This window comes from Cyclopterus lumpus, chromosome 12 (genome assembly GCF_009769545.1).
Source record: "Cyclopterus lumpus isolate fCycLum1 chromosome 12, fCycLum1.pri, whole genome shotgun sequence".
Classification (NCBI taxonomy): domain Eukaryota; kingdom Metazoa; phylum Chordata; class Actinopteri; order Perciformes; family Cyclopteridae; genus Cyclopterus; species Cyclopterus lumpus.
This window is the reverse complement of record NC_046977.1, coordinates 18,853,975-18,869,037: the sequence shown is the minus strand read 5'-3', so window position 1 is coordinate 18,869,037 and position 15,063 is coordinate 18,853,975. Positions and strand designations below refer to the sequence as shown.

Here is a 15,063-nt window from a genome sequence, read left to right as displayed (position 1 = left end):
AACGAGGTCCAAACAAGCTGAGCAACCTGAGCTACAATGCAGACTTTTAAGATACAATATCTTGTTAAACTATTGAAAGTAAAATTGGGCAAAAAAAAAATGTTGAAGATGTGCATTTTTAATATGATCCTACTTTGTAATTTGGTGAATAAGTTCAAAGTGTAGGGATTGGATTCCTCTGAGATAAACTGCTGATGCTGCTTGCTCTTTGCTACTCGCCTTCAATTCAATATTGCAGAGCGACAGTAAGGGTAGCCAGGTTGCCATTGGCAAGCATTTTGAGAAATTGGTTGCAGTGCCAACTCATTTTTAACTATAACAAAATAACAGGGAAGGCTGAAATAAAAAATAAAAAATAATATTTGTTGCATTAGTGATATTTAAATATTGATGTTGCAGTCAGAATTGGAACCAGACAACGTTGCACATCTGCTGGTGCGTTTGCTCGTGTGTTTATAGCGACAACGGTGAAACAGAGGAAGTAGTTTGGCTGTGGGGTGAAAAGTTGTACTAACCCGTTAACATCATAAACTAACGTGCCAATTGATTTAACTGACCGAAGAAAAACCAAGTCTCCTATAACTGTATAGTATCTTGATTACTCTAAATATAAGGTTACCAAAAATGGCAAATGTAGTTTTAATAGTTAGTGCGGAGCCCTGTCTTTTCCACTGGGGTTATTCAAACTAAAAAGAAGGTGAGTGAAGTAAATACCTGATGTGAAGGGTGTTTGTTTTGGTGACAGCCCTCCTGCCCCGTCAGGTGATGAAATGTGGGTTTTTGTCTCTGGCTAAAGGAAAGAAAAGAGACCAATCAAAACACAATAATCAAACCCTCCAGCAACTTGTGAACCCACAATTTGAAGATTGTAAAGAAATTCAACCAATTCTGGATAGGCATAGGATCTGAATACTTAAGTAATGAGAGATTCTTGTGGAATTAATTTGTGAAAATGCCTTTGCACTGAAGCGTGAGTTGTCCTTTATCACCTGTTTACAAATTCAATAAAAGTTCAGAAAAGAAAGTCACTCATCGTCACAAAATTGAAAAATCCTCCCAACGAGTCCAGTTGCCATTCTTTTTTAGCAGAAAACACTCCGGTACAGAAGCTTTGCTACAAGTCCCTGTTACATGACGTCACTTCTCACACATATTTGAGGCCGACTCTAGATTTTTCTGCTGCAACATGTATGAATGCACCTCAGGCCGCTCACTGCTGTCACTCAGCACAGACCACTTCTCGCTTTGTTTCGTGGTTACCCACCAAACGACCAAACTTAAAACCTTCCTTCACTATGACAGGGTTCTTCTGAGAGCCCCTTTCGATGAACTGATGCCATTTCCTGTTTTAAAAAGCCTGTCGATGCCATAAAAGGGCATTTCAGCTGCCTGTGTGCTCCCAGCTCTGACTCAGCTGGGAGCAGAGTATCCTGCATGCAGTGAATGGAAGGACTCTTACTTGGTTTAAGGAGAGATAAGAGGGACTCATCCACTGCTCATTCAGGTCTGTATGTTTATTATAAAAAAAACATTTAGGACCAAAAAGCAAAACCACGTCACCCTTCCAGTTTGATTTGTCAATAGACAGAGAGCGAAAATGTACTGTGGATGCTTCCCACTCCACCCTGACGGAAAGAGGAAGTGCTGAGACACAACAGTAATTACTGAGCAATGAGGAAGAGAGTCCACAGCAGCCAATCACAATCAGTGAGGCATGGAAACACTAGAAACAGGGCAACGTATTGATATGATGTGGACATGGTGGTACAAGACTAGAAACCATCATAGTGGATGCTGTAATATGATACAAGTGTGGTCTTTTCCTGGTTTTAAAGGCTGCATTACAACAATATTGCAGCATATAATCAGCCGTTAAGTTAACCACACAGGTGTGATTAAACAAACAAACAAATTGAGTAGACTTCCAAATAGGTCTTTCTTTACAGTGTAGCACAGCAGCAGAAATACACTGACTGTTTACCAGAGGTCAACTGATTCTGGACTTCTGAGGCTGATGTGTGAATATTTCTGACGATATATGGGCCAAAGTTCAGGTGTGTGTGTGTGTGTGTGTGTGTGTGTGTGTGCGTGTGCATGTGTGTGTGTAATGCTTTCAGCTTCATCATGGTTAACACTGTGTGCATATTGAAGTCACATTTAAGTCAGGACCTGGTGGTCGACACACTCGGTTTTAGAGTTACAATTTCTACAAGGAGAAACTCTCTTGTCTGGATGACATGAGCATCCAATTCATGTGACTGACACACGTCAACACACCTTGAAACCACATTTTCCTTAATGTGAGCAAACCACAGATATTTCCTTTTGAACACAAAATGACTGAACAGGCAGGTGTAACTGAGAATGTGAACAATGGTGCATTCTTTTGAGGTGTCCTGCTAATGTACATGCCAAAGCATCACTCATTTTCACACTTCTGCGTATCTCACTGCTCGTGTCCATAGACCCAGTACCAGACCTCTGCATGAGGTCTGAGTGAGTGCAATGCGTGGACAAAGAGAAGACATTAAGAATTGTCCTTTCAAGGGAACTGAGCAATGATGATAAGTGTACATGTGCTATTCTTGCTGTTCAAGCATCAAACACTGTCTCCTTGCAGCTACATCCTCCGTGCTAGACTTTTCTTTTCCGACTTCCCTTCCCATCATTTTGGTCCAGACTAACACTGTAAAGGGAAGGCGGGCAGCTGTCATCCTTCCTGTCAGCAGCACCAGATACTCTATCTCATCTCCTCCAGCGCTGAGGAATATTACAATAACCGCTTATCTTAATATGCCAGAATAACACATTCTACTTTCACAGCCGCTCTCCCCGGCTGATAAGTACAGCATGTGATCCGGTCTATCCATTGATGCCTGAAGCTTATCGGACAGTACACACGTGTGTTGGTCGAACAACCCGACCACTCCGTTGGCATTCTCCTCGGCTTTGCAAAAAAGAGGGAAATAATCAACAAATTAATTGATAATGAAAATAATCAATAGTCACAGCCGAAGCCTAAATTCTACCTGAGACTTTGTAGTGTAAAGAAGCCTTTTTTACATCTGTGACTCACTAAACAGATGTGCTTCCATAAAATGTATCGATTTATCAATACACACCGACTCTGACATGCACCTGAGATGTCCCAGCGGGAGCAACGTATTGTTGAACCTTTGATGGTTCATCAGTGACGACGCATGATTTGAACTTTTATCATCAATACTTTAGTCGGCCCAGCAGATGGATTTCCTGGATAAGATTGGTCTGACATTTGCCAGGTGTCCTTGATGTAATTCTTAATAGTTATGAAGGGGCAACTCTTTGGTGGTCTTTTTCAATGCGTCCATTGGTCATTCACTAAAATGAGGTTTTTAAATGTGGAAAAGTTTGGTAAGTATGTTTTGCACTAGCAGAGATCAGCATTCCCATTATTTCGACAAAGATGGATGTTAGATGTATGAATGTGTTTTGCTCAATGAGGGGATCCAGCTCTGACAGGTGTTTCTATGACACAGACGGGAACCTCTTGATCTGCTGGTGGGAGTGACAGAATGTGGACCCTCAGGATCGCTCCAATGTGGACCCTCAGGATCACCCCAATGTGGATCCTTAGGATCGCCCCCATGTGGACCCTCAGGATCGCCCCAATGTGGACCCTCGGGATCGGTTCCTAATCACAACGTCCCCAGTCGAAGTTCGGCAGGGCACCTTTGCTGCATGTCATCCTCGTCTCACTTAATTTCCTGTCACATCTGAGTCCTACTCCTAACACCGGCAAACATGCCCACAATATGGAGAAAGAAGAAGAAGAAGAAGAAGAAGAAGAAGAAGATTAGTTTTTTCTGTCATAGCGGAAATGTTACCAGTGTTACTTGTTGTTTTTGCAACTTCAGCTTAGAAGAGTGTGATGTTGATTGTATTACTACAAACTACTAACATGGCTCAGACTGTAAATACTTTTGTATCTTCAGGAGAACAGAATCTATTGAGGTTTTCCATTGAAACTCTAAATTCCCCCCCCACCATTCTACAAATAGTGTTACACTAATATTAGTGGAGCCTGAGTCACATCTAAAACTGAGCAGAAATACAGTGAATAGACATGCAAAAAAAACAGAAACCAGTGCTGATTAAGAACTTGAATGTCAACGTTATGAATGAAGCTCTTCCAACTCTTCGGCCCGACAGAAAGGTAGCAATGGCCTCACTTCTGCTTCCACTGAAAGTGTAGAAGAGTTGACAGTAAGGCAATTTAGCAGAAGTAAAGCAAGCTGTGGTGGAGAACAGCTGACCACGAGGTTACGGTGCAGCCAAGTACACACAGCTCTACTGTCTCAAACATACTGTGTGATGGTGGCCCCACCGACCTGCTGCCTGCACTGCTACAGTACAAGACCGACTGGCGGTCACACCCTGCACCAAGAGCCACACCAGTACATCAACCTGGATTTGCGTAGTTCTCCTTCTTTGTGAGCGCCGTCAGGTTTTTAGTCAAACATTTGAGGCCTCTTGTTCCGCACTGCTGGGCCAATGGAGACTAAGTGACGGTAAACCTTGTTCCAGGGCTCAGTAACACTGAGTGATCTGTTCATATTACTGGATGCAGCTGTGTTTACCCTGGGAACTGATCTTGGGTCTGTTACAATCCCTAATGTCTTTTGTTTGGCAAAAGAAGGGGGCGGGTACTGCATTCTCTGTAAGAGAACACATATTTTTGTTCCTGTTTCTGCAGTTTCTCTTTTTTAGTATTTCGATATCTAAATCCCTCTCTTCCTATAAAATAATGTATTATTAATGACTCATCACGAATCTATTGTGATACGAGCCCACTAGCCCTTAAATTATATTTGAGCTCACTAGACCATTAGCTATCATATCAAGAACATATCGATGTTGTGAAAAGAGACCAGATTTTGTCTTAGATATTGTAATAGTGATGTCTTTTTATGGTTTTAAAGGTTGCATAACAGCAAAGTCATTATATCCACATTAATGATGACGATTTATCCAAAACCTGATATTATATATTATTTACCTACAATATTGTGGCAATATCTTGATTCGATTGATTTTCTTCATCTGAGCTCATAGCAGGTGGCTGAGCAATATCATGGGATAGGTGTGTTGGATTCAGTCGGCTTTATGCTTATTTTCAGAAGTGCAGGGTTGTGCTCTAATCTCTTAATTTCTACCTCCTTATCTAACAGTGGGGAGAGTTAGGTGTGTGTTAACGGTCCTTTACAATATAATTAATACACTACAGAGAGATATGAAGTGTTTGTATATACTTTAAATAGTGGTGTAACAGACTGTTGTGGATCCGTGATCCATACGGATCCCCTCACGGTTCTTCACGCATGTGAACCGTGGTTTAATGACGCAGTTTAACGTTAACCGTCACAGTGTTGAATAAAGTTTTTATGATATTCGTTATCCTCAATATTCAGTAAAACATCAGGACATCATTTATGTTTTTCTCTGATCATGTTACATTGTAAACAGTCTAAATTGACAGGAGAGCTGGTAACGTTAGCAGCACCGCAAGAGTTACATTATGATGCGTTCAGGCTCTGTTCAGTGAAAATGAGTTCAGACTGTAGGTAAATTATAACGTGATCATGATCACATGTAATCTAGTAGAATGTAGCTTTGGTGAGGAACATGAATAAATCCAGTTCTGTAAAGCAGATGTTTTGATTATAAAATAGATATTAGAGCTGAATTATGACTAGTTTACACCTCCAAGCAGCTTAATACATCATTAAAACTACTAATGACAACATTTGTTTTAATCAATAAAAATGCAATCTTTTAATTACTTAACATTTGAATTGTGTTTGCATTTGTATTTTTAATTGTTTACTGACTTCAGAGCAGTTGAAATTTAGATTTTGGACAGTGGTAGTAATACAATAAAAAGGTCTGGATCCTTGTTGACCAGCTGCTATAATCAAACAAAGGGATCTGTATCTGAGAATATGGATCATCGGCAAAAAAAACTTGATAATTGATCTAAAAGTTATGTTTGGTCCTTTTTTTTCTTCTTAATAATACCTAATATCTCTCTTCATCTTCTTACATGTCGCACTTATTCACAAAGTCACTTTTGAGCGATCCAACCAAATCTAAAAGCATCAGATCTAAATCCTTCGGGTAACTAAACCTGTTAAACCTAAACCTGATAACCTGTTTCAGTCAGAAACACATCCAGCTACAGAAGCTACAGAAACATCAATACATCTTGTTGTTTAAAGGAGGTGTAGTGCATGTTTGACAGATAATATCATTTAGCAATTCAAGCTATAATAAATGTGATTTTTTCTAAAGAGCAAACCAATTACTTGTTGAATCGTATTTTATCTTGTACTGTACATTTACTATTGCTCCTTAATGAAGCAAAAGTATTGTTATCCGATTACACAAGTAATGGCTTGAATTATTGGTAGTATTACTAGTTACAGACAGCTGCAGCTCTAAATTGCACTTCTTCTTTGCGGTCCTTCTCATTCACAGGTCTACTGAGTCATGGAGTGGGCCCACTGCTTCTCCATCCATGTAAGGCTCCCTGTGAGAGCCTAAACGAGGATGACCAAGATGTATAAACAGAATCAGGCGCGTGTGCCACTTTGGCGATCTTACGAAAAGAATGCGTATGCAGATTTCTGTATTTGAGCACTTTAAGTTGTGAAACTACGCACTGCCTTTATGCGTCTGGCCCCAGGTTCTTCAACACCCTTTAAACTAGGTACTGGTATATATTTAGCAGGGCAACATGAGCACAGGACTGTGTAGCTGCTCTGCTGCCTCCAGCCCTGCAGAGGAATTCAAATGTGCATTCCTCTGGAAGACCATCATGAGAGCACGGAGAAAGAGAGAGAGAAGAGAGGCTTTCTTCAGACGTACAGTATGTCACTGGTAGCCAGCACAAGAACTAAATGCAGCCAATCCCAACGGAATACAGGAATGTGAAGACGGAGACATTCTGTGGCAAAGGGAAGATAACATCACATCTCCACTTCAGACCGTTTTCAACTCCCAGGAAGTCTACCAAAAATAAGGCTGTTTGAAGTATACACTATATGCCTTTTCCTGCATCTACTTCATTTAACTGTTGCTATAGAAACACTGACATGAAATGAGTTACATTACCGTGTTAATTGGGAATGTCTACACTGTTACAGCATGAACTCCTCACACAGATTCACAGAGCTTATATTTAGTTGGTTGAACAGAGACCGGATACTAAGAGCTTTACTGCGTTCTCTCTGGCTGATGTTGAAGGACAACATTATGCTTCTCAGTTTGAATTCACGCACGAAGTTCATCATAGTCTAACAGAACCTGATTGGACAGGCAATCGACCCCACATCGTAACATACAGTACATAAGCAACAGCATAAATCAGCAACGGCTCATATTTTAGCTGTATAATAACATGTGCTATAACAAAGCAGACATGAGCACCTGCTGTGACTAACTATGAGATCTTTAGTTGTAAATATCTTAATAATTCACACTAAAGGTCCTGCATTTAATTGTGTACTCCAAATGAATTATCAGAACAATGTAAAACAACTTAAATGTACCTAACGTCTGATCAAGGGGGAGCTTTCAATTCTAATATGATGCTTGATAGTTTCATAAATAATGATGCATCATATTTTAATTGTTATTTTCTCTTCTCTTATTTCTCTGTTGAATATAGTACTACAAGGTTTTAATTTGAAGTAGAAGTACACATTAAGCTTTCTTAGCTACATTTGAGAGGCTGAAAGCTGAGGTGTTATTAACCCAAAGTCTGAAATAAAAAATATAGGCCTATAATAAATAAATAAAATCAAAACCATCAAATTCTAAATGCTATGTTTTAACTTTCCTAATGTGATCTATTGTCGTTATTTGCATTGAAACAAACAATTTAAAGATTAGGGAATGAATGATTTTATTTAGATAATAGCTTTGAGAAAAAATTAAATAAATCTTGTCATTCGGAGTTGTAGTTATGTATTATAACACTAGTTAAGAAGTTTAACAGGTCCTAATTCTATCTAATATCTCTGTCATATTGCTGTGAAAACATCTCCTTCAAACTACTGGATTTATTCAGTTTTTCAACAGAAACTACTTTTGCGGGCTCAGTGGTAGAGCAGGGTCGTCCTTCAATCAGAGAATCGGCCGTTAGATCCCCGGCTTTGCTAGAATGGTTAGAATCCTCTCCCATCAGTGTATGAATGTGTGTGAATGGATGGATGACTTGTAGTGATCAAAGAGCTTTGAGTGGTCGGAAGATGAGAAAAGAGATATAAATGTACCTTTAACAATAACAAAATAAAACACTATATTTTATTTTCAAGTGAAGTTGTGGCATGTGCATTTTAGTACAAAAAGTGTTCAGTGAGACGCATTGCACAGTCAGTGATGTGACTTTCACTGACTATGTGCAATGCAAATACATTTTGTATTTTGATGCAACTTGTCTGCTGAGTAATCAATGATATGTATATATATTATACAGAAAGTTGTATTTTCAGTCCAGTTACCATTTGAACAAATCATGAAAACTTTATTTACCAAATACAATTTTTTAGTGGAGCTTTAACGCAATATAATGGATCTGAATGGAACTTCAGCAATTTAGCTAAACAGGACAGGGAGTTCAACAGATTTCAGGTATCGGGAACTGATCTCATATAATTTCCTGAATATTGGCTCCTAACAAAGATGACCAACTGCAGGAGGCATTCCACTTTCATAAACACAGAGTTTACAGTTGTATATTTTAAGACTTTGAAGCCTTTTGTAAGTTATCTAAGGGAACATTGAGTTAGAATAGTAACATAATCCCATACATCTAAACATCATAATAAATCTGAAGCTGTTTGGGGTCCTTTTAGTTGGGGTGTGTGACTCAACATGTCATCAGGTGTGTTGTGAGGACCAGAGGAAGCTCAGTGCTGAGAGTCAACTTGTTTGTTTGAGCGATTCTGCAGAAAGCTGCAAGCAGCAAAAGGTCAAACAGTCAGCTCGTTGAAAAACACAGATAAAGCTTGTCTTCTTTGCCTTTTCAATGAACACCAGAATATACACGGATGTGCTACCACCAGCTATGTACAGCGTTTCATTCCCAGCACAGAGTGGGTTTCCTCCATCTTTGACAGCAGGGCCAGTGGCGGCCCAGGCTACAGAGACACACCCTGCATGTTGCAGAGGAAAGCCCACTGTTTACCTTAAAACAAGTCACATGTGTGCTTGGAAAGGGAAATGCATTGAATGAATCAGCAGGAATGTTCATAAAGAAGTGCACATATCATCTCACAACTTCAGCTTGGAAATTAGCTGGGCCTCCTTAAGTCTATCACTGAGAGTAAAATAATCAGGTCAAAGATTAAAACCACTGAAAATGTGTCTATTATCTCCAAACAGCCTTACTGCTTCATCTGATATGATCAAGTATGAGCTGCTTTTTTATCTCTGGAGACTGGAGAGCTCTCGGGGTCTGACTCCACTCCCAACACAGCACACAGGCTTGGGAACTGGCTCAAGTCTAAAACAAATCATTTATTGTGCTGGAGTGGCAGCACATGTTGTCTTGACCAAATATGGCTGAGTGAAAACACCAGTCTCTCTGCAGCACACTGGAATGAAAAGCAGGTTTCCTTAACTGGTGTGAGAGTGGGCCGTGACACCAACGGAGCTTCTACTCTACAGGTTGAATATATGTGGAGGTGGTGGATCAGCAGTCACTAAAGCTTACTAAATGGTGGTGTGGCCGACCCTTGTTGATCCTCACGCATGTGAACCATGGATTAATTACACAGTTCAACCTCATAGTGTGAAATAAAGTTTTACTGCTGATCGTCATCGGCCGGTATTCAGTAAAGATATGCCATCAGGAGATCGGCTTTAATACTTTCTATTTATGGATAATCTGTTGAAATTGACAGGAGGAAGGTTAGTAAGGCTAACACCAATACTAACGTAAGGAGGTTCCATTCAGTTGCATTGTGATGTGTTCAGGCTCTGTTAAGTGGAAATTAGTATTGGGCAGAGGTAAATGATAATGTTATTAGAATGTATTCAAAGGTTATCTTGTAAAATTAAAAAGATGAATACATTCAGTTGTTTGAAGCAGATGTATTCGCAGCAACATTTGATTTATATTAGAGATGAATTATGAGTTGCTTACACTACCGCTAAGCAATCATTAAAAGTACTGATGACAAGATGTTTTTATAAATACAAATATAATGCTTTGAATTGTGTTTAATATGCTAATAACCTCTATGGACAACTTTAACAAACTAACGGGAGAATATTTAATGTTTTTGAAGGTTTACTCGGTTGAAATTATTTTGGGGGTTGGTGGACAAAGAAAAATAAATATTCTAAATTCTTGGAGACCAACTGCTACAACCAAATGGATCAACAACAAAAAGTCTGAATCAAGCGACATGGATCATCAATGAAATTGGAATTGGCGGCAAAAAGGATTGTGATCAGTAGCGATTTCCCCTGCGCTGCTTGGCTTCTGAGCGGTATGCATGGGAATGAATTACAATATAACATGTTTGAATATATGTCTTGCTTTCTCCCTGATGGTCTGAGAGAGTAAACACATTGTTGGGAGACACTTTTAAGAAATAAAGTGGCTAAGGGGGCTGAAAGGTCACTAAGTCTAGCAGGGAAGTTGCCAACACCGGGTGCTGTGTCACTCAATAGTGACTGCATACAAGTTCGCCATTTTGTAGAGCTGTCCAAATGTGTAGTGAGAATTATTATGACCTATATAGTGGACTCATAGTATCCCACAATGCACGGCGAAACGTGGTATACAACTGATGATCACTAACCAAGCACTATATACCATCATGCATTGCAATGAAGGAAAAATGTCGGAGAAGAGCGAGCAGCCAATGGAGACAAATCCAGGAGTTGTGGCACAAAAAGATCCACAAAGTACTTTGTAATTATTGCTTTGTGAAAATGTGCTAATTGCCCCGACATTGACAAAGACATCGCATACCACTTTACTACTTCCGTTTTTACCTTTCACAATAAAAGCCCTGGACATATATACTCTGCTTTGCTGTTTACCTGGGGAACAGGAATTCACTCAGGGCACTTCTGTAAAAAGCAACTCAACTAAATGTTTACCACAAAAACTGAACTGTATTTAATATGGTAGTCAACCAGCCGACACTGATCTGGCACGTTTTAATTGTGCGACAAAAATTAATGGCGGAGAGAAAATTACCCATGTAGTTTACGAAAGGGTTTTGCTAATTTTGCTAATAAGCTCACCATATAGTCATCTACATAGATGGTGAGTAGGGAGCCGTGAATGAGTGAGTGAATCACACAAAAGCAGAAGTTTAGCCCTTGTGTGAGCCAGAGATGTGCTCCTATGGTCCCTGGAAATAAATCATTCAGCATGAAACAGTGAACAAAATAGGTATTGGACTAAGAGGGGGCAGTACTAATCCCTACCTATTTAAAGTAGAGCCTGGCACATATCACATTTCCACTGTCTACAGACACTGCTTGTTCTTTATTGGCTGGGACAAACAAATGCTGAGGCACAGAAATATCTGTGATAAGCTGATGTCGGCCGATAACTTCAGCTGCCCAATTGGTTGACCAGGCTCTGATCTAAAGGTTCCTTGTGAAAAAGATCATTTCATTTTAACCGAGTACCTTTTAGTGTACCGACTCACCCTGCGAGTGTTGATTTGCTCCGTGACGTGTCCTGGCTACAGCAGAATGTACAAAGAATCAGCTGGCAACAGTTACAAATCAGCTGATGTAGCTTCTGAAAACAATAAGCCCAAAACTGTTACTCACTTCACACTAAATGACGCAAGAGGAATCCTTAAATTCAAGTGAGGGCAAGTTTAACATTACATCCAAGTGATTGCGAGCAATTGTGTCAACTTTCTTTCTTTTTTTTTTACATACTCAATTTATAACAACAACTTCACAATGTACAATATGAGGGCAGCATGTACGGGGAAGGAACTGGGAACTAACTTCAACGCAGACCATGTATTATAGGACACTTTGATCTGAACCCCTGTATGACAGCCGCTATGTGAATTAAGTGTATTATTAATATATTGGCTGATTATCAAACTAATTTCAGAATGGCGTGTGTCTGGCTCTCCTCTGCCTGACCTTGTGTCATCTTGACTGAGACAGACTGCACTGCTTTTGCCAACCTTAATTATAGTCTGTGCAGCTGATCAATGTCTCCTGATCAGATCCGGATTGTTCTCCTGGTACAGTTCCAACCTTTGCTGTGAGATGAAGTGCCTTTTTTTTGTAATCCAATAATGTTAGAGAACCACTTCTACATAACGAAAGACATTGAGGTGTTGAAAGCGACGCCTTCACAGCAGAGCTAGCAGTACTGTTGCATTCACTCTCAGTGGCGCTGTACACAGTCATGGTGACTACACACAGCCCAGGTCAGCACCTAAAACAGCACAGGGGCTGTGTTGGTGGGGGCCTGTTGTTTAAGGTACCAGTGAGACAATGAAATACAATGCAGGAAGTCCAGTTGGTTAATGCATTTAAAGGTTTATCACATACTAAAACACAGCACAACATGTAACACAGTCTGAAAGCCTGCATGCATGTGTCTGGCCAATGCAGAGAGTTGTCCTATGACGTTGCATCTCGTTGCAGCAACACTTGAACCAGATGACCCTGTGTTGCGTTGCCGGGGCACTCAGTTCTGGCATCAAATCTAATCTGCATGTGTTCAGTACATCGTTGGTCCATTTGAATAATCAACCGACAAGTTGTCCGCCCACGTCAGAAATCAAAAGTGTTAACTATTTTCAACAGCTACAATGGAAGGCAGAGTGGGAAGCTGTAAGGTCGGGAGGGGGAAGGGGGGCTTGAGGGTGCAATGACAACAAAGTGGCATGTATGTAACATGTATGTAGTCTAACTCCATACAGCTCTTTTCAGAAAGTCACAGAAAGGGTTGGACAATATTAACACATTATATTTGATATAAAACGTAGAAAAGCAGAAACATGCTTACATTGGGAGACTGGATGCATGACTTCTCATTCTTGGTTGTTCAGCTAATTATTTCAATACTAGAAAGAAACACTTCCAATCAAATCAACAATTCTTCTTTTTTGTTTTGTTCATTCAGTTTGTCTTAAAAGTCATGTTTCTTCTGAGAATAGAGAAACAGTCTGAGGTTACACTCGCGCGGTGAAACTATTTTCATCCATCGGGTCCAACCTCTATGTTCAAACAACAGAGACAGATCTCCATAGTTGTCATGTAAGAAAGTAGAGAATTTGAGCCTTGACTTCAGACTGTGCTTACAGAGGGTATGTCAGCACAGTCTTAAGTCAAGGCTCACATTCTCTACTTTCTTACATAATAGTTAAAGTCATTGTTGCCTAAATCTCTGATGATAAAGTAGTTATATGTAATAACAGGAGTTCTTACATGACAACTTCTTCCCCTCCACTTTAGACATTTCTGTTTTTAGACCTCTCCAGCATCTCCATCCATTACAATGGAGCAGGTCATTCATCCGCTAGTAAACACGCTGCTGTGCCATTTAGATTCAAACTCGATCACGGAGTTACAGGAGAGCTTGTTGGACATCCGTGTGGAGGCTGTCCTAACATGTGCCAACATGAGGCGCGTACACACTGTTATTAGGCCTCGCAGAATCCTCCCGGACCAGGTTTCACAGAGGAACCTTCCTTCTAGTCCACTGCTGACACAAGTTTATTGCTCGCAGTAAACAAACTCCTCCATTATGTCGCTCACCGCCACATCACAGCGGTGGAAGAATGTTCACCCGGAGGCTACCTTTCCTCTCTGTCTGCTCGCGGTGGAACACGCCCAGCGCTCGGCCGTGTGCAACCGGAGCGAACGGAACCGACAGACGGTCACATGTGAGCTAGTCTGGACATAGAGGACCGGGGACCGGGTCTGAACAAGAGGGTTATGAAGAGGAACGGCTGCTGGAGGTCACCACCGAGCCGAATTGTAAGCTCTTGAAAAGTCGGAACTTTGACAGAGCAACATTTATCAGGTCTTCAGAATGCCAGACTTACGGGAACTTGAACACATCACTGCATGTTCCTCAAGAGACCATAGGACATTGAGCTGTGTGTGTGTGTGTGTGTGTGTGTGTGTGTGTGTGTGTGTGTGTGTGTGTGTGTGTGTGTGTGTGTGTGTGCGCGTGTGAATGCGCGTGCGTGTGTATGTGGCGGGGGGCATATTTCGCTGTCTGCCTGTGTGGCGTGTGTTACATACCAGCACGTCGTTTCCTACGTGTTCATTAACTAGCAGTGCTTCACACACACGGTCGTTTTAACTGCGGCCTAAAGTGCGTGAGTTACTTTTCGGGAGTGTTCTCGCTCCCACGTTGAGTCTAACGCTGACGTCAAGGACTTCTTGTTAGAATGGTGAAAACTTTTCAAAGTAAAAAAAACTAAACAACAACAACAACATTCAGCCTGACCTGCGCGCGTGAATCCACTCCCGCCGGCGGCCCCTTGGACTTTGAAAACCAGAATAGTTGAAGGTGTTTGGGTTATTCCGGATAGAGAGCGAGGTTTGGAGCAACGGGGAATAGCCAGATAGCGACTTCTTCTGAGTTCCCCTCCCTATCCGCTCTCTGCAGAGCTGCTGCTTAACTCCACCCTGCGGGCCGCGTCGCTGTGCAGCGGGGCGGTGGCGCTCTCCCGTGGACATGTCGGTGTACTGCGGCGGGCTCAGCCACCGACGACTCACCGATGGCAAAAACTAGCATGCAATGAATGTTCAGAGAAGAGCAGAAGGACCAGCTCTACGTATGCCGATATGAGTGGACAGCAGCAACAGCATTTTTGTTATAAACGAACATGATCAAATATAATAGTATTCTTTATTCAAATGCTTTTATTATTGTGAGAATGATCTTCGTATCATTCCATTAGGACTGAGCAGAATTTGTTTTGGAAGATTGGTACCAGCAATCTAATTCATTCTCTAGGGACAGGAGCTCATCTTCATCATCTAAATCTTCCATCATTACTTTTA

At 40.9% G+C, this 15,063-nt stretch overlaps 1 protein-coding gene across 7 annotated transcripts in view; it reads right to left on the bottom strand.

The window, feature by feature from the left end:
• The window catches only part of tln1 (talin 1), a 73,324-nt gene extending 58,681 nt beyond the window's left edge, over positions 1 to 14,643 (bottom strand). The window contains exons 1-2 of one of the 7 annotated variants that reach the window (XM_034546838.1): positions 14,504 to 14,643; positions 715 to 790 (exon numbers count right to left, since the gene is read on the bottom strand). The gene's annotated coding sequence lies outside the window, so the exon portion shown is untranslated. Of the gene's footprint in view, positions 1 to 714; positions 791 to 989; positions 1,327 to 1,459; positions 1,602 to 11,717; positions 11,738 to 14,295; positions 14,425 to 14,503 lie in introns of those variants that run through there. The other 6 variants (XM_034546844.1, XM_034546845.1, XM_034546843.1 and 3 more) reach the window with 6 other exon arrangements.
• Positions 14,644 to 15,063: the final 420 nt, after the last annotated feature.